General features: G+C 41.9%; 1 pseudogene; it reads left to right on the top strand.

Moving 5' to 3' along the window:
• Window positions 1-5,527: 5,527 nt before the first annotated feature.
• LOC115283469 overlaps window positions 5,528-20,497 on the top strand; it is a 32,535-nt pseudogene continuing 17,565 nt past the window's right edge.

Here is a 20,497-nt window from a genome sequence, read left to right as displayed (position 1 = left end):
ACTCATGCTCTGTCTCTCTCTCTCTCTCTCAAGAATAAATAAACATTAATTAAAAAAAAAAAAGAATGACTTTCTTCTTTGCCTATTTAAGGTTCTGCTCAAATGTCACTTCCTCATGTAAGTTACGCCCTCCCCCTTTTCCTGTCTCCCTTTCTTGCTTCATTTTTCTCCGTAGCACTAATCATCAAGGGACATGGCATAGGCTTTCCTCATTCCTTTATTCACCGTGTGTATCCCTTTCCCCAACTGAAATGTCAATTCCATGAGGATTGGGGCTTTTATCTCGAAGAGTGCATGGCACATAATAGGTGCTCAAGAATTAGTTTTTGAATGAATAAAAACTGCTCTCTCTGCAGCCACTCGTCCAAATCTCAAACCTTTGCTTGCCCAGGGAATCTTTCTGGTGCGTCATCAGATATTTCTTCCTGAAGTCTTATGTGCCTGAATAAGTTTTCCTAAGTGGCGGTCTCTTATTTTTGTTAATGTGCAATTTTCTGGAAACTCTTGCAGCCCTCCCAAGGTCATGACGTCATTTTCTTACCAGACCCAAGTTATTAACAAGATTTTTTTTTCCTCCTCACGCCTTCCCTCAAAGTAGTCTGTACATACATCTTGTCTCCCAGGCCCATAATGTGGCTGATTGTCACTTAGAGAAACCTCAGCATATTTAAAAGACAAATTTACATTAACATCACTTTTGGTCGCTTGCTTCAACAGATGGTGGTGCATGCTATAATTAGGCTTGTCAGACTTAGCCACCCCTTCTCCAAAGAAAGGATGTCCAGTTAAATATTGCAGGGAACATACTTCTATTAAAAAATTATTTGTTGTTTATCCAAAAGTCTAATTAATGGGGAACTATATATTTTATCTGGCAACTCTACTATGGTGGACATACATACTGTTGAAAGGGCGTTTTTAACTGGATTAAATTCTAGAAAAACAATCTGAAAGGGGGATGTTAGTAAAGCCTGCAAAGTATAAGAAATGAGATACACATAGTCTATTTATTTCACAATCTTCAGGAATACCAGAAATAGGGGAGTACTCCTTTGAAATTTAAAGAAGTAGAGTTAAATTTTTTTAGTGTTTATTTTTTTAGAGGGGGTGCAGAGAGAGAGGGAGATAGACTCTGAAACAGGGTTCAAGCTCTGAGCTGTCAGCACAGATGTGGGGCTCGAACTCATGAACCACGAGATCTTGAGCTGAGCCAAGGTCAATCGCTTGGTTGATTGCTTAACTGACTGAGCCACTCAAGCACCCTATGAAATAGTTTATTTTAAATGTCTTTATTTAGGGGCATCTGGGTAGCTCAGTCGGTTAAGCATTCGGCTTTGGCTCAGGTCATGATCTCGAAGTTCCTGGGTTCGAGCCCCGCGTCGGGCTCTATGCTGACAGCTCAGAGCCTAGAGACTGTCTTTGGATTCTGTGTCTTCCTCTCTCTCTGACCCTCCCCTACTCATGCTGTCTCTCTCTCTCTCTCTCAAAAATAAACAAAACATTAAAAAAATAAAAAATGTATTTATTTTTGAGAAAGAGGGAGAATGAGTGGGGCAGGGCCAGGGAGAGAGAGTGAGGGGGACAGTGGACAAAGCACCCTCTGTGCTGACAGCAGAAAACTCAATGTGGGGCTTGATCTCATGTATCGTGAGCTCATGACCTGAGCCGAAGTTGGATGCTTAACCGATTGAGCTACCCAGGCGCCTCTAAAGAAGTAGTTTTGGAATTTTTAAAAATTTTAAATGCTTTATCCAGTAATAAATATATGAAATGTGTTACTCCCAGGAAGAGATCTAGCCATAAATTTCTGAAACAGACATTTGAAAAGTTTTAGGTATGTGCATGTACAGTGACGAAAATTAAATAAAAACGATAAAATACCTACTGTGTTTTGGATACTCATGATTCCAGTGTTCAAGGCAATGTCCCTGTACTCAGTCTACTAGTAATACAGACATAATCCAAAATGACAATATAGTGCTAGAAGAACAATAGAAATAAAGTACAGTTGTAGTTGGAGGGGAAGTGTGGTTGATTATCTAAAGTGGAGGAAGACGAGGGGCGCCCGGCTGGCTCACTCAGGAGAACGCGCAACTCTTGGTCTCAAGGTTGTAGGTTTGAGTACCACGTTGGGGGCAGAGATTATGTAAAAATAAAATCTTAAAAAAACCCCAATAAAGTGGGGGAAGTTGAGAATAAGGGAAAAGTTCTCTAATAGATGACCCTGGAACAGGTATAATTTCTATCTAGTAAAACTTACCCACTTAAAAACAATGTGATGGGTTTTAATTTTATTTGCATAGGTTTATTGAGGGATAATTTACATGCAATGTTACATGTTAATTATATTTCAATAAAGCCAGAAAAAAAAGAAAATGTCTAGGGAAAAAAAGTATTGCCTCTACCGCAAAATAGTTCCTTCATGCTCTTTTGTACTGGTTCTCTGTCATTGCGAAACAAAATTTCCACACAGTCAGTGGTTAAAACAATACCCATTTATTTTCTCACACTAACGTTTGTCAGAGGTCCCGGATGCAGTGTGTGTGGAGGGGTGCTCTCTGCTCGGGGTCTCACGGGGCTGCTATCAAAGTGTTGTCCAGGTTAAGCCCCTTTTTGGAGACTGAGTTAAAACATCTGCTTTCAAGCGCACCTGGGTGATTGACAGAATTCACTTCCATGTGGCTGGGCGGCTGAGGCCCCCGTTGCTTTGGCATTTGATTCCCTCCATCTTCTCTTCAAGTTCGCCGACAGAGAGTTGAATCCTTCTTGTGCTTTGCCTCTCTCTTCTTCTTCTGCTTTTAGGAGCTCACACAAATACATTGGGCCTACCTAGATAATCCCGATTATTTTGTTAAGGTTAATGGATTAGTGATCTTAATTACATCTGCGAAGTCCCTTCTGCCATATGACAGAGCACATTCATGGGCATCATACCAGGGTGGAGGGTCATGGGGTCCCAATTCGGCTTCTCAAAATTTTTATTTATTTAATTTTTTAATTTTTAATTTTTAACGTTTATCATGGGGGGTGTGGTAGAGAGAGAAAGTGCAAGTGGGGAAAGGGCAGAGGGAGAGGAGGACACAGAACCCAAAGCAGGCTCCAGGGTTTGAGCTGTCAGCACAGAGTCCGACGTGGGGCTGGAATCCACAAACTGTGAGACCATGACCTGAGCCGGGGTCAGATGCTTAACTGACTGAGCCGCTGCTTCTTGAAATTTTTGTATCAATCCCTCAGTTCCATTCCAGCTTTTGGCAACCTCTAATATAATTTCTGTCCCTGTTGTTTTTCCAAAATGTTATATAAAGAACCACACAGTATATATGTAGTCTTTTGAGTTTGGCTTTTTAAAAAAAAATTTTTTTTTAATGTTTCTTATTTATTTTTGAGAGACAGAGAGAAACAGTGTGAGCAGGGGAGGGTCAGAGAGAGAGGGAGATACAGAGTCCAAAGCAGGCTCCAGGCTCTGAGCTGTCAGCACAGAGCCCGATGCGGGGCTCGAACCCACGAACCGTGAGATCATGACCTGAGCTGAAGCTGGATGCTCAACCAACTGAGCCACCCAGGTGCCCCGGCTTTTTTTTTTGTTAAGTTTACTTATTTATTTTGAGAGAGAAAGAGAGCGAGCGAGCATGGTGGGGAGCAGCAGAAAGAATCCCAAGCAGGCTCCATACTGTCAGCACAGAGCTCAACATGGGGCTCAAACCCAGAGATCATGAGATCAAGTCCTAAGCTCAAGTCAAGTGTCGGATACTCAACCAACAGAGCCACCCAGGCTCTTACCCTGCATCTGCTCTTTTTTCCTCAGCATAAGACCCTTGAGCTCTAGCCACAATGTTGCATGGGTAAGCAGTTCTTTTTCTGGGGGGGACTCAGTATTTGTTTGTACTTGTATGGAGGTAGGGGTTTGTTTTACCTGTGGTCCAGGCACAAATACGTCTAAGAATATGAATGGATACATTTGGTTTAAGGGAACAGGGAGAAAACAATGCTAGGACCCTCCCAGTGATCTCGAGTTGCAAAAGATTCCCATCTTCAGGAGATGACCTGATCTGAGGAGATGGGCTATATTAAATAAGAATTTTACAAATGAGAAAAGAAAAGCTCCAAGAGTTCAACTAATTGGCCCAAATCACACAGCTGGTCAGTGCCTGAGGCTAGACTTCAACCTATGTCTGTCTGCCAATGAGTCAATGAGTGATTCCCAACTATTTTTTTTGATATGATAAAGGTCTTCTCCCAGATAAACAAACTTATGCAAATAAGTTTAGGAACCCCCTGCACCGTAGTGCTCTTTCTCGCTCAGTGGGTACTTTGAATTGATGATTTCTCTCCAAAGACAGAACTAGATCTTCAGACTCCTTACGGTTCTATAGGCTGCAGGGGTTGGGAGGGGGGCAGGAAATATCACTTGCTAATGAAGGCATATCCTGAACTCAATGGGATATTTTGATGTGTTAGCAGTGGTCACTAAACCTTTTCTTCTTTAAACTTAATTTAATTATATTTTAGAGGAAGAGAGAGAGTGGGTGGGGGAGAAGGGCAAAACAAGAGAGAAAAAGAGAAAGGCAAGCAGGCTCCACACTAAGCACAAAACCCAATGCAGGGCTTGATCTCACCAACCTGGGATCATGACCTGAACGGAAATCAAGAGTCCGATGCTCAACTGACTGAGCCACCCAGGTGCCCCCGCTAAATCTTTTCTTAAAGGGACAGAAAATAAATATTTTAAGCTTGCAGGTGTATGGTCTCCGTGAGAACTATTCTTCTCTGTAGTTGTAGACCAGGTGCAAGTGAATCAATGAGTATGGCTGCTGTGTTCCAATAAAACTTTATTTATAAAAACTCAATTGGTGGGCCTTCAGGCCATAGTTTGCTGACCCCCCCAGATCAGAGAGGGGCCACACTGTGGCACAGATATAATGCTATAGAATCTAACGTGTATGCTCATATCCTCATACACTGATGTCTAATGCCCTAAGGTCAAACATAATTACTCTTAGTGATAAAGTAAAATCACACAATATTACTGCAGGTGGCATCATTGGAGTAGGAAGAGCTTGTCGCAAATTCTAACTCGGTCATTTACTATCTTGTGTGACCTTGATCCTGGCAAGGTGGCTGTGAGGCACACAGTGCGTGTTCAGTAAGGCCTAAGAAAATGAACTGCTTATTGAATTTCACCTCCTTGTCCCTATTCTTTTCTTTTGACTTTCCCATCATAATACAAGGCCACATCACGATGCCTGGGTGGCTGAGTCAGTTAAGCCTCCGACTTTGGCTCGGGTCATGATCACATGGTTTGTGGTTTGAGCCCTGAATTGGGCTCTGTGCTGATAGCTTGGAGCCTGGAACCTGATTCGGATTCTGTGTGTCCCTCTGTCTCTGCTCCTTCCCAGCTCAGGCTCTTTCTCAGTCTCTGTCTCAAAAATAAACATTAAAACATTATAAAAAATAGTAAATGGCTGCATTTTCAACTTAAACAGTGTTTACTCACAACATCAGGGCGCATCTGGAGGTTTGATAAGGCATGAGCATCAGGAAACCTCCTGGGAAAGAAATCATCCCAAGTTACAAGCCTGTCGCACAGCTCGACCAGAGGGCAATTGGGCCAGTATTTGGGACGTGGCCAAATGAGAAGGCCAGCACAGTGTCTGCCACAGGTATCATCTGGCCCAGTCCCCGGAGGTCATGCCCGGGACTACAGCAAAGGATCTCTTATAAAAGAATAAGAGAAAATGAAGAGAACTTTCCTGTAATATGTCAGCAACTTCGGCGCCAACGATTTTGGCAGCACCCTAAGAAACTGCACCATTGGCTTCCGCAGTGTTAGAAAACAGCGTGTTTTTATTGCGCACTGACAACCGGTGCATGGATGCCGCTGGCCACCAGTCATACTCTGGGAAGGACCAGGAGGGGTCTTGCTTATGATGGCCATTGGCCACAATGGCACATATTCCCAGGGAATGGGAGATTTGCCGTGGCCATGGGTACCTGATCCCAGAAAACTTGTGAGAGATGCCTTCTTGGTTTCCCAGAAGGCTTTTTTTCCCTCTTTTCTTTTTTCTTTTCTTTTCTTTTCTTTTCTTTTCTTTTCTTTTCTTTTCTTTTCTTTTCTTTTCTTTTCTTTTCTTTTCTTTCTTTTCTCTTCTCTTCTCTTCTCTTCTCTTCTCTTCTCTTCTCTTCTCTTCTCTTCTCTTCTCTCCTCCCCCTCCCCCCCCCCCCCCCCCCCCCCCCCCCCCTCCTCCTCCTCCTCCTCCTCCTCCTCCTCCTCCTCCTCCTCCTCCTCCTCCTCCTCCTCCTCCTCCTCCTCCTCCTCCTCTTCTTCTTCTTCTTCTTCTTCTTCTTCTTCTTCTTCTTCTTCTTCTTCTTCTTCTTCTTCTTCTTCTTCTTCTCTTCTTTGTGGAGGGGGAAGGGCCGGAGAGAGGACATACAGGAAGGCGTGGGTATAAAAAAAAAAAGCCACATCTTTCCTCAGGCGGCTTTCCTCCCTGACCTGAAGGCTCCTCTTCATGTTTTTCGTTTATCTACAAGTTCACTTTTAGTCCAGTTTTCTTCTAAGGTGTAGCATCTCAGATTCAGGCATAAGGTATGCATTATTAGGCTAGTTGTTTCTTAAACTTCCTCAGTGTTACGAGTACTTGGAACTCACGGTGCTCTCTGTGTGGCTTGGACAGCTGATATTTTTTTCATTTGATTCCAACCCTTCATAGGAATAAACTAATAGCAGTGTCTCAGCACCTGCCATTTGGGGGCATGTCCTATGTACCAGGCACTTTGCTAATTCCTTAACATGATGGCCTTATTCACGTCTCACTACCTTATTTCATGTATGCTCTGTGAAGGTGGAGGCTCAGAGACATTCAGAGACCTGACCAAAGTCACACCACCAGAAAGTGACAGAAGCCAAATTGGTATCTCGGATTTCAGAGTGTGTGATTTTTAAAAATGTTTATTTATTTATTTTGAGAGAGAGAGAGAGAGAGAGAGTGCATACGAGCGAGTGAGGGGCAGATGGGGGAGAGAGAGAGAGAGAGAGAGAGAGAGAGAGAGAGATTCCTAAGCAGACTCATGCTCATCATGAAGCCCCACTTGGGGCTCGATCTCATGATCCTGGAATCATGACTTGAGCCAAAGTCAAGAGTTGGATGCTTCACCAACTTAGCCACCAGATGCCACTCAAAGTTTGTGATTTTTAAAAGTATTTTTATTTATTTTTGAGAGAGAGAGAGATAGTGTGAACAGGGGAGGGTCAGAGAGAGAGGGAGAGAGAATCCGAAGACAGGCTCCAGGCTCTGAGCTGTCAGCACAGAGCCAATGCAGGGCTTGAACCCACGGACCGTGAGATCATGACCTGAGCTGAAGTTGGATGCCTAACCGACTGAGACACCCAGAAGCCCCTTGAAGTTTGTGATCTTAACCACTGGGTCTACTGCCTCCCCTTATGAACAATTTTTTTAAATGTTTATTTATTTATTCTGAGAGAGAGCATGTGGTCGAGCTGGGGAGGGACAGAGAGAGGGGGAGATTGAGAATTCCAAACAGGCTCCACACTCAGCACTGAGCCCAACTCGGGGCTCGATCTCAGGAAGAACCATGAGATGATGACCTGAGGTGAAATCAAGAGTCAGATGCTTTACCAACTGAGTCACCCAGGTGCCCATGAACAATCTTGCTAATAGAAAACATGATTATATGACAAGTGGACAGTATAAAATACATCCTGTAGAAAATGAGTTTGAGTACACAGATAAGCTAATGAATATATTTGGCCGAGTATTCTATTAATACGCCTTTGCACAGCAGAGCGAAAGTCTTCTGGTCCCCCTGGCTTGTTTACAGTAATTAGCTGTACTTCCTTATCTCTCTGAGGTTCATTTAAAAGCATCAGTTGACACCAGATGATGTATTGTTTGCCATTAGCAGCTAATCTGAGAAAGGAAAGAGAACTGCTGTACTTAAGGGGGCACTTTTGATTACTTCAGGAAACTTCTTTAAATAGCAAATTTATTTTAATCATTCTTTTTCAAAGCCCTTCACAAAACTTGAGATCTTCACAGTTTTAAAGAGCAGAGTGTTGGAGATGTGAACTAGAAGGGTGTCTGAGACTTTTCTTTTAACACACGTTCCTTGGCCAAAATGCCAGGACCACTCACGCGACAGGATACTCCCCATCTTTTGTCCTCTGTTTCTCATTACCATTCCTCAGGGGATGAAGATTTTCTCCTTCCGAAAGTCAGTATCTCGCCTCACAATTGACCTTTCGGCCTCACCATGAAGGATGCATGACCAGCCACACTGAAAACTCTCAGGTTCCAAACCACACCCAGGGAAACAAATGACAGTTTTCTAGAGAAGTCCAGAGCAAAGCCTACGCTTGCCTTCTTAGTTTCAACTTCTTTCACCCTCAAGCCAACCCAGTAACTACTGAAAAACAGGTCTTTGTGACTGGAATTTAAGCCTAAGAATCTAGACCAGTTAGAGCACAGCCATGGCCCTGACTGTGCGGCTCCCCTCCAAACGCCCTGACTAAATCCTCAGCTTGAACGTGAGCTGCTATTGAGTTGATCATCTAGTTCCACCATCTTGCTTTTTCTCCATCCTGTCCTTGTGGCCATATTGCCTGCATCTTCTTCAACATACAACATACAACACACATCACTTTTCTTAGGATAAAATGGAGCTACATAGACAGTACAGATGGTTCTTGGGGGCACGAGTCATCACATCAGTGCAGAATGTCCTTGGAGCATAATATCAACGAAATAAGCCTCTGAGGTCTCAGACAGACCATAGCCATGTGCACCAAACCATGAGAAGGGAGAAGGTGCTGTTGTAGAGAGTAGGTTTTTTTTTTTTTTTAACCTAGCCCTTAAAACAGCACTTCAGGGGCGCCTGGGTGGCTCAGTCGGTTGAGCGTCCGGCTTCAGCTCAGGTCATGATCTCACGGTTCGTGGGTTCGAGCCCTATGTCAGGCTCTGTGCTGACAGCTAGCTCAGAGCCTGGAGCCCGCTTCAGATTCTATGTCTCCCTCTGTCTCTGACCCTCCCCTGCTCGTGCTGTCTCTTTCTGTCTCTCAAAAATAAAGAACATTAAAAAAAACAGCACTGTAAAAATCTCAAGCAGTGAATTGAGCATCTTATCTTCCAGAGCAAAGATTCAGGCGTGGGTGGTTCATAAAGTATCATACAAATCATTTCGGTGGGACCTAGCTTGTCACACACACACACACAAACCACACAAAAACATAGGCAAATGGAAATACAAAGTTCTCCCAAGGGAAAAGTTAAATACCAATGGCACCATCTCTGGCTGGTTCCAATCTTTTCAAAGGTGCTGCTGGGTGAGGGTAACTTTCTTTCACAATGGCTTGCTCTGCTGAAACATCTTTTGTTAAAGAGAGTACATTACGAAAAAGTTTCCTTTAAGTAACATTTCTAAAAGACCATTCAGAAGAAAAGGCAGCTAGACATTTGTGTTTAGCAGTTTCCTTTTGGATTTTTGAAACTGTGATCAGATGCCTAGGCTTCATGCCAAATTATGAACACTGAGCTTCTATGAATGACAATGCAATTGTAGGAAACCATTCTTAAACATATATATTTGGCCCCGACTTTTCACCCTTTTGCTGGGTCTATGTTTTTAGCTGTCTAAAATTTGAGTTTCTCAAATTTGGGTCTTCTTAAACCTTTTAAAAATAACCTCATCTTTGGGGCACCTCGGTCGCTCAGTGGGTTAAGCATTCGACCTCAGCTCAGGTCATGATCTCATGGTTCGTGGGTTTGAGCCCCGCATTGGGCTCTCTGCTGCTAGTGTGCAGCCTGTTTTGGATCCTCTGTCCCCCTCTGTCTCTGCCCCCCCAAAATAAATAAACATTAACAAATAAACTCATTATCTTCCCAGATTTTCCTTTCTATTGATGGTATACAGCTATGGTTCCCACTTCGAAATCTTAGTGTAATCTTGACACACATCTTTCTTCCATTAAACAGACGTTGATGGAGCATCCGCCGTGTGCACCGTGCTAGGGGTGGGTGCCAGTTCTCAAGGGGCTCAATACTCAGATTGTAACTGAGTCATACTGTTGCCTGATGTACATGAAGGCACGAAGAAAACAATAAATTATAATACAGCCAATGTTGTTGTTTTAATGTGTTAGATCCATCTTCTCTTCTTTCCACTCTCTAAATCCTGGCTTGAAAAATCTGACGTTTAAGATATTGTAACAGTTTTTCCTTGTCTTCAAAGAACATCCATAGTTACATGGGATCATTTTCGTCTTGTTAGTCAGCTTGCTGAATTTGCTGTGTTTAGGCTTAACTTTACAGTATTTTAGGAACATTATGATGAGCTTCATCCGTCTTGTTTCAGAGTCTGCAGGAGCAGGGATTTGGTTGCAGACAATGTTGAGGGAACACTCTTTAGGGAATTCATGGAAGGGAGGGAGAAAAGCAGGATAAGAAAGGGAAAAGAACTAGGAAAAGATGGGGTGTCAGATGAAGTGCAGCTTTGGTCTGATCCATGATGTTAGGGCACTGGTTAGTGCAGAACTGTCCGCATTTTGGCCAAAAAGTCAGCCCTTTATATCGCTTTTGGAGGTTCAGAAGGCTCTGGATTGCCCAACAAAATATAGGATGCCCAGTTAAATTTGAATTTCATATAAGTAACAAATCACCTGTAGTATAAATATAATATAGCTATTATATATTTATATGTAATATAAACATAATATAAATATAAAGTATGTATAAATATGTCCCAAATATTACCTGGGACATACTTATACAAAAATTGTTGTTTATATGGAAATTCCCATTTAAATTCAAATGTATCTGCTAAATCTGGCAATGCGAACCCTACATCATCGAAAGTGCAAATGCACAAAAGGTGCTGTAAGTGTCGAGGTCAGTGGGTTTATGATGAAAATACAAGTAATGAATGCCATCAACAAAAAGGCAATTTATTGAATGGGAGAAAATATTTTCAAAATTATTTCAAATTATATATATCAGATAAGGGGTTAATATCCAAAATCTATAAGGAATTTATATAACTCAATACCAAAAAAAAAAAGCAAAAAACAATTCAATCTCAAAATGGGCAGAAGATTTGAATAGACATTTTCCCAAAGAACTTATGCAACTCAACACCAAAACACAAATAATCCATTTTAAAAATAGGCAGAAAACATGAACAGACATCTCTGCAAAGAAGACACGCAGATGGCCGACAGACACATGAACAGGTGCGCAACACTGCTCATCATCAAAGAAATACAAATCAAAATCACAACTCGATATTGCCCTACACCTGCCAGAATGGCTAAAATTAAAAAAAAAAGTATTGATGAGGATGTAGAAGAAAGGGAGGCCTCACGCACTGTTAGTGGGAATGTAAATGGGTATAGCCACTGTGGGAAACAGTATCGAGGTTTCTCAGAAAATTAGGAATACCATACGATCCAGTAATTCCACTACTGGGTATTTACACAAATAAATTGAAAACGGCAATTCAAAAAGGTATAGGTGCCTCTGTGTTTATTGCAACATTATTTACAGTAGCCAAGATATGGAAGCAACCCAAGTGTCCATTGATGGATGAATGGATAAAGAAGATGTGGTGTATATTTACAATGGAATATTACCCAGCCATAAAAAGGAATGAGATCTTGTCATTTGCAACAACATTGATAGATCAAGACAGTATTATGCTGTTAGATAAGTCAGACAGAGAAAGACAAATACCATACAATTTCACTTATATGTGGAATCTAAAAAACAAAGAAGCAAAAAAACCCCCAAATAGGCTCAAAAATACAGAAATCAAAATGATGCTTCCCAGAGGGGTGGTGGGTAGGAAGATCGATAAAATAGGTGAAAAGGTTTAAGGGGTGCGAACCTCTGGTTATAAACTATCTAAGTCACAGCGGTGAGTACTGCACAGGGAATAGAGTCAGTAATATGATAATGTTGTGTTGTGACAGAAAGTGACTATACTTACCAGCATGGAGCAATATATAGAATTTTTAATCACTAAGTTGCACACCTGAAACTAACATAACATTGGATGTCAACTATGCTTCAACAACAAACATTTAAAAAATTAAATACATTAATGAGAAAAGTAGAGAACAAAAAATTTGAAATTGATGGGAAAGGAGCAGTATGTGATAGACGAAAATTATGAATGAAAACAAGAGCAGATGATGGCAGACATAGAAGGTTCTGTACTTTTGCAGTCCACAGTCCTCAGGAAGAGGAGAGGCAAATTAACTGAGGAAGTGGAAATCTTCTGAATGTGGGACTGAGGGCCCAGCGTCGCTGTCATAGGCCTCTTAGTATAACATTAATTGAGGAAAAGGCGAGTTTAGAAGTTTGTTGAAAAACTCAAAGGCTCAGCATTGTAAAAATGCTATGAATGAAAATGTTATTTATTTTGCATTAATTTAACCTATTTTAATACTGCAGCCCCCACCTCGTACCTTCTACACTGGTGTTCCCCATCTGTCTTACCTTACTCTATCTATTTTTTTCCTACAGGATACATTTCCTTACAATGTATAGGTTTTTTTTTTTTTTTTTTGGCTTCACACCCAGGATAGAGTCCAACATGGGGTCTGAACTCATGACCCTGAGATCAAGACCCAAGCTGAAATCAAGTCAGAAGCTCAGTCAAATGAGCCACCCAGGCACCCCTGCATTGTATCATTTACCTATTTATAACGTTTATTGTCTGTCCCCGCCCCCCAACCCGTTAGAATGTAAGCTCTGTGAGAGCAAGGATCTTTACTTTGCTCACTGGTGTATCTATGCTCAGAGCTCAGAACAGTCCTTGAAACATACCAAGTGTGTCAACTCGGGAGTTAGGCACCGACCCCCGTGCAGTTGAAAATCCATTCATAACTTTAGACTCCCTGGAAACTAATAGCCCGGTGTGGAAAAGAAGACTTACTAATAACACAAACAGTTCATTAACACATATTTTCCATGTTACATCTATTATATACTATATTACAATAAAGTAAGCTAGAGAAAAGAAAACGTTATTAAGGAATCATAAGAAAAATGCATTTACAGTACTGGACTGTATTTTTGAAACAATCTTCTTATCATTGGGCCTTGCAAGCCCGATACGTGGAATTGCATAGTTCAAATCCGTGTTGTTCAAGGGTTAATACCTACTTTTCCACGGATGAATGATGAATGAATGCTTCACCAGCAATGGCTTTTTCCCACTGTTCTAGGTTCCCTGAGTTTGTGGACTTTGAGTACACACAGGATGGTGCGATCAGGTGGTGAAGGGCGAACACAGTTGCTAGAGTTCTCAAAGACACAGCTCCTATTGAGATCCTAGGGGTTTGGCATTGGGAGAAGGTATTTATCTTAACAGATTTTCAGTGTATTCGTAACTGGTCTGTTTGGGGAAAAGATGCCTGATAGAACATATCAACAATGAAGAGACATGTGTGTTTCGTTTCTGGGCTGAGGACAGCCCTATACTGATTTGATCTTTGGCAGAAGTTTCTGGAGCGCAAAGCAAGGTTTGCTGTTGAGGCAAGGGAAGAGCCCTTTGAAGCTCTTACCGATCTCTGGTTGGGGCCACTTCCAAACTTGGGGGTCAGCTTGGTGAGCAGCTCCTATCAGCCCCAGGCAATTCTCCAGAGAACAGAGGCAGCTGTGAGCCCTCAGCCCCACGACACTCGCAGCAGCTGCTTCTAAATGTTTCCAGAGACTGCACCCTTAAGCCTCTCTCTCTTGACTTCTGAACAAATCGCCTTATAGCCCTTTTGAATTTAGCCTCTCCTTAGCTGTGGGAGGATTTGTATTCAGGCAACGGCAGGAGGGGAGCCTCTGTCAGCAATTTGAATTAAGAGATGGGAGGCACGTGTCGCTGGAGACAGGCTCAGTGGGGGTGCAGGGCCGGGGGGGGGATGGAGGTTAAATGTGAAGACACTGGAGAAGTGGGAAAGACGGTCCTGTGTCTGGCCTGGACGGAAATACATTAGTGACACAGTGGCTCCGGTTTGCTTTGTCCTCAGCAACTCAAGCTGCAGGTGGGTTTAAGCAGCTCTGAATTAATTCTCCATTAAAATATGTTTATTTATTCATTTTGAGAGAGGGAGCGAAAGAGAGAATGAGGGGCAGAGAGAGAGAGAGAGAGAGAGAGAGAATCCCAAGCAAGCTCCCCCTGCACTATCAGTGCAGAGTTCTAAGTGGGGCTTGATCTCATAAACCTTGAGATTATGACCTGAGCTGAAATCAAGAGTCAGATGCTTAACTGACCGAGCCACCAAGGTGCCCCTAATTCTCCAGTTTTTTAAAGCTTATGTATTTACTTTGAGAGAGAGGGGGGGAGAAAGAGAGAAGGGGCAGAGGAGAGAGAGAGAGAGAGAGAGAGAGAGAGAGAGAGAGAGAGCGCGCGAGCGAGCGCACGTGAGCTAAGGAGACAGAGAGAATCCCGAGCAGGCTCCCCTCTCGCTGCCAGCACAGAGCCTGACGCGGGGCTCTCCTTAAACCTGAGCTGAAAACAGGAATTGGACGCTTAACCACCTGAGCCATCCAGGCGGCCCTCCCCCCAAATTCTCCATTTTTGATGGTGGTTTTCAAGCATTTTCACTTGTGTAGCCTCTAAAAGAATTTTGGAAAAACCATATGTCCCATACCTAACATTTACACATAACAACTTTTTATGGAAGGATTAATGAAAGTTCAAATATTGTGAATGATGTAATTTCTGGCATATTGCAAATATTGACATTTAGAAATAAAACTGTCACATCCCTCTTTGAAATGTATTAAGTGGAACCGAATACCCTAGTGCTTTGATATCTACCACAATTCACTTAAAAGATACATGAACAAACTCCTTTTGAACAGTCGGAAGTTTTGTATCATACCATTTTCTCTTGAACTCCTTTCATTCTACCCCACGGAATTATATCCTAGTGCAATATGCTTTTATTCTTAGAAGTCTGTGATCATTACAACCTAATTTCTGCCATAAAAGCATATATAAACTCACATTGTAAAAAATGCTCATTTCCTGTGACTGAGGCTTTGAGCCTTTAGGATGAGACCAAATTCAGCATTTTTAAAAATTTTAACTTAAATTGTTTTTATTTTTAGAAAGACAGAGAGAGCAGGAGCTGGGGAGGGGCAGAGAAAGAGGGTGACAGAGAATCCCAAGCAGGCTCTGAGCTGTCAGCAACAAAGCCCAATGCAGGGCTCAATCCCACGCCTGTGAGATCAGGACCTGAGCCCAAATCAAGAGTCAGATGCTCAATTGACTGAGCCACCCATGCACCCGGTGAGTTCAGCATTTTTAACAGACAACAAGTGTTGAGTAATCTTTTTTACATAATTGGATGGGAACACATGGAGTTTAGTTAAAACAGTATCATTCAACAGAGCCCTTTTTGAATAACATTTTTGATTAACATCTCCCAAATTTACTTAACAATCTATCATCATAATTACAGGTCATGATGTATCACATGATGACTTGGTTAGGCCCTGCTCTGATTCTGGTGCTTAACAAGGCATTAAAAACGACTAGACTTTACAAAAGTATTTGTTATTTTTTTCATTAAAGCAACATACTTTCTCAGTGGCTACATCAATATTTCCAATGGTGTCTTTGTTTGGTGTCCACGAGAATTTTGCACCTTGGGGCCAGGAACCAAAGAGAGCCTTGCAATGAATTAGAGACAAGCCTTTCTTCTGTCAGTTGGGAGAAGGGAAAGTGGGAAAGTAGAACTGTCAGGCATGTTCTCATGTAGCTCAAGTTTAGGAAGGAATACAAATAGAAGTTACAAATCTGGGAACTGGCTGAAAACAAACACACAAACAAGGCCTGCCTCTGTCTCTCTGTAAAGTCTTCGTGTCTTCTAAAAGTATGTGCACTCAGTTTGAACACCTTTGACCCATAGAACAGAATAATATGAAAAGCAGGGTATTGGGGTAGGGAGGAAGGCATTATCCCTACTCACCCCATCCAGACACTCTAATCTTCATTTTTGAGTCAGCGTTGAGTCATTGTGATATGAGACCCCCAAACTCATACTCAGTGTAGAGCTCAACATGCATACATTACTCATATCCTTGGGACAAGGCATTCACTTACTTATATTTAGACTAAAGTGTAGGAGACTGAACAGAGGTAGGGGAGGATTGCATAAACGCAGTTGACCGTTTGGACAAAGGAACTCAGTACAGGGAAGAGAGGTTAGCCATTTACACGGTTTCCAAGGTTCTCCACAACTTCAGGACTTAAATACATCTCTTTGAAGTGCTTTATGTAGCATATGGCACAAAACTTGGATTCCGGGAACAAGGCAGCTCATGTGATTTCTCTTTCTGTAGTCTAATGATCCATGTTAAGTCAGTGATTTGGACGTCAGTAGACATCCCTGCCCCAGCGGGTTTTCTTTCTTTCTTTTTTTTTTTTTGTAATTTTTAATGTTTATTTATTTTTGAGAGGGAGATAGAGAGAGAGAGAGAGAGAGCGAGCAAGCCCAAGCAGGGGAGGGACATAGAAAGGAAGACACAGAATCCAAAGCAGGCCTGACACAGGGCCTGAATTTACGAACCATGAGATCATGACCTGAGTCACACACTTAACAAACTGAGCCACCCAGGTGCCCCTGTTTTGTGTCCTGGGTCATTCTTAACTAAATGGCCACAAGGCTATAGAGCATGACGTGGGGAGCCAGGGTGTTTCTGGACTATGCCCAGAAAGAGTTCCCTTTGGAGGAATTTACACAGACTTACAGACTTACTGGTATTAACACTAGAATTAAATAGAACTTCAGGGTCTAATGGCCGCCACAACACACACTGTAGCATAATCAATAGCAGTAAAACAAAGACACTAGGAAAATGGGATTGATGAAACTGTGCAGCCAAAAGGAATCCGGGTGCTATGGCGACGAAACAGTAGTCACAGCTGTTGACTCCAGGGGACAACAGAACAAGAGGGGGATGAAAAGAGCAATAAAAGGCCATTGAAAGCACACCTGTTACAGTAGGAGACAGGCCTTGGACAGTATCCGGTTGCATGCCTAGGACAATTTGCCTGTTATTTATTTTAAACTCTGAGAAATCGAGGGATACGTTTGGATAACATGGGGCATTGTTCTAACATTTCCTATTGGCAATATCCTTTCCGTACTTCTGGACAAAGAAAGACATATAGTTAAACACAAAGCCAAGACAATTTATCTTTCAAAATACATATATGAAATGTGAATAATATAGGAGAAAAAAACTATTGCATTACTAACCATCCAACTCAAATGTAATCTCACCATTATCCTTTCCTGATGTCCTGTCGTGCCATTAAATATAATTTTGAGAAACTTTATTATCCAGATGTTATTAAAACAGTTCTTTCATCTTTAGCCTCACAGATGGCTTGAGGCCCATAGGAATCTAGTTTGATAACGTAAGTACCATATTTTAAGGATTTTTGAAAATAAGTAGATAGTTTAATAACAGAGATAATGCATACAGAAAACCACAAATATTTAGATAAAGTGGAAGCATTCAGTCAAAAGTCTGAATTTATTTCTACATGATGACAGAATAAAATTTCCATTTTTCATGCAACATTTTAGCTGTAATCATGTGGATACTGCAAAAACATCTTTTTTTAGTTATTCACGTCTCTGTATCGAAGAGATAATTGCCATACCAACAGAAACAACAAAGTTTGATTGTGTTAATTCATACCAAGGTAGGCAGCCCTAGCAGAAAGGACTTCTGTAGGACTTTTGATATTTTTCTGTTTGGTGCGTGTGCTGTTAGGTGAACCCAAAGAATTCACTAACTGCTACCATCCATAGTTTATATAGTGTCGGTTCTACTGACCTTCTTTCCTTCATTTGAGAATTAAACTGGGATTCAGGGGAGAAGGTATTAAAGAATATTCTAAATAGAAGTGCATATGCATGTGATCTGAGATGGAAGGAAAGGTGGCATGTAGCAGGATGTAAAAGGTCAGAACAGTTCAAGAATAGTAAGGGCGAGACTTTGGGCTTTACCCTAAGAGCCATAATGAATCATTGAATCGTTTTCATGTTCAAGAGTGAATTGATCTGATTGATGTGTTTAAAAGTTCACTAGAGGGGTACTTGGGGGGCTCAGTCAGCTAAGTGGCTGGCTCTTGATTTTGGGTCAGGTCACAGTCTCACGGATTTGTGAGATCGAGCCCTGTCTCCAGCTCTGCGCTGAGCATGGAGCCTGTTTAAGATTTTCTCTCTCTCTCTCCCTCTCTCTCTCTCTCTCTCAATCTCTCTCTCTCTCAAAATAAATAAATAAACTTTAAAAAGGGCACTAGATATATAGTGTGTAAAATGGGTTGGAGGGCTGGGCACTCCTAGCGCTAGGGGCAGTGATATCTGTTGGCTTGCCCTAGAGTCCTAGTAATGAAGATGGAGAGGCGTGGACAGAGTTGAGGGAGATGTCAGAGGTGGAATCAGTAGAAGTTAGTGATTACTCAATGGCAGAAGAGCAACTCTAATGTTGAAGTTGACTCCTGGTTTTCTGACTTGAGTAATTGGGTGGACACTGGTGCCTTTAACTGAAACATAAAGCACTGAAGGAAGAACAGGAATTGGGGGTTGGTGGTGGAAGTCTTGAGGATACTTGTCCTGTTGAAATTTTGGTGCCTACCAGACACCTAGAGTGGGCAGATTTTAAGTTCAATATGAAAATCTAGGATGGCACCATTGGCACATAACTGAAATTCTGGGAATGAATGAAACCATCTAGGAAGAAAAGGGCATTCTCTGAGAAATTCCACCAGTTCAATTTTCATCAAAAAATGGAAGAATCAGAGGTGCTTGGGTGGCTCTGTCAGTTAGGCATCCGACTCTTGATTTCAGCTCAGTTCATGATCGCATGATTCATGGGATCGAGCCCTGAGTCAGGCTCTGTGCTGACCGTGAGAAGCCAGTTTAGGATTCTCTCTCTTCCTCTCTCTCTGGGCCCCTCCCTTCCTCATGCTCTCTCTCTCTCTCTCTCTCTCTCAAAATAAACATTTCAAAAAATGGAAGAGTCAACACTTTAAATACAATGAAGGAACCAACAAAGATGCCAGTGGAGTGACCAGATAAAAGGAATAAAACCGAAAGAGGGTGAAATTGAGGACAAAATAAAGGGAAGCATGTTTTTTCCCCCAAAGTTTTATCCCTAATCTCTACACCCAATGTGGGACTGGAACTCACAAACCTGAGACCAAGAGTCGTGTGTTTTTCTGACTGAGCCAGCCAGGCGCCCTGCGAAGACTGTTTCAAGGAGGATATGATCTTCTAAGCTGAAGACTGAAAGGGTGCCACATATGAGATTCTCTCTGGTAGGCGTCCCGTCACGCCCTTACACTTGTAGTTGAACTGTGGGCTGTAAATACGCTGGCTAGGCGGCCCCGCTACATCTTCCAAACTGGGGCAGTAAAGAAAAAATTATTTTCCTCTTGAGTTTTTTTTAAAGCTTATTTATTTTTTAGAGAGAGCATGTGTGTGAGTGGGGGAGGGGGCGCAGAGAGAGAGTGGGAGAGAGAGAAAGAGAATCCCAAGCAGGATGTAGCACTCAGCCCCACGAACGATGAGATCATGGCCTAAGCCAAAATCAAGAGTCAGATGCTTAACCAATGCAGCCACCTAGGCGCTCTGAATCTTTTTAAATTTTATTTATTTATTTATTTTTCAAGACAGAGACATCACCTGTGTGTGAGAGGGAGAGAGGTGTAGGGAGGGAGGGAGGGAGAGAGAGAGAGAGAGAGAGAGAGAGAGAGAGAGAGAGGGAAAATCTCAAGCAGACTCCATGCCCAGTGTGGAGCCTAATGCAGGACTTGATCTCACAACCTTGGGATCATAACCTGAGCCAAAATTGAGTCAGATGTTGAACTAACTGAGCCACCCAGGCATCCTTGCCTCTTGAATCTAATAAAGCTTATGGAGAAATGCCCCTGGTATTTTTCCATATTCATATGACAAATTCTTTTCCTTTCTTAGACAGGAGAATTAGTCTTCTTATTTATGATTCATCAGCACCCACCTGTGCCAAACACACTGAAACTCAACACAAATAATTAGATTCTCTTATAAAGGAGAAAGAAATACAACAGAGACACAGATATTATGTCTATATTTTCAAGCAAGCACAAGAGAAAGATCAAAGGGTAGAAAACACTGAAAAATGGTTCTTGAGCTAAAATTCCCTAAAGTTTATGGATTTCTGGCAATATGAAACTCTTTCAATGAAGACTACAAGCTGTATACAAAGTTTGAGTTCAATTAGGATCATATATCAAAGATGATCTTGCTTGCTTCAAATGAGTTAACTCAATATTGGCTAAAATGAGCTTAAGCTAAAAAGGAACTAGAAATGTTGTGACTAAGACTCTGACAGATGCAAATAACAGGAAGAAGAACGCTGTGGCAATCCAAAAGGAAAAAAAAAAAAGGAAAGGGGCCAAAGAGATACAAACTGCTGATTAATGT

The sequence above is a fragment of the Suricata suricatta genome, chromosome X (assembly GCF_006229205.1).
Source record: "Suricata suricatta isolate VVHF042 chromosome X, meerkat_22Aug2017_6uvM2_HiC, whole genome shotgun sequence".
NCBI lineage: Eukaryota > Metazoa > Chordata > Mammalia > Carnivora > Herpestidae > Suricata > Suricata suricatta.
The sequence above is the reverse complement of the archived record's forward strand: the minus strand, read 5'-3'. Positions and strand labels throughout refer to the sequence as shown.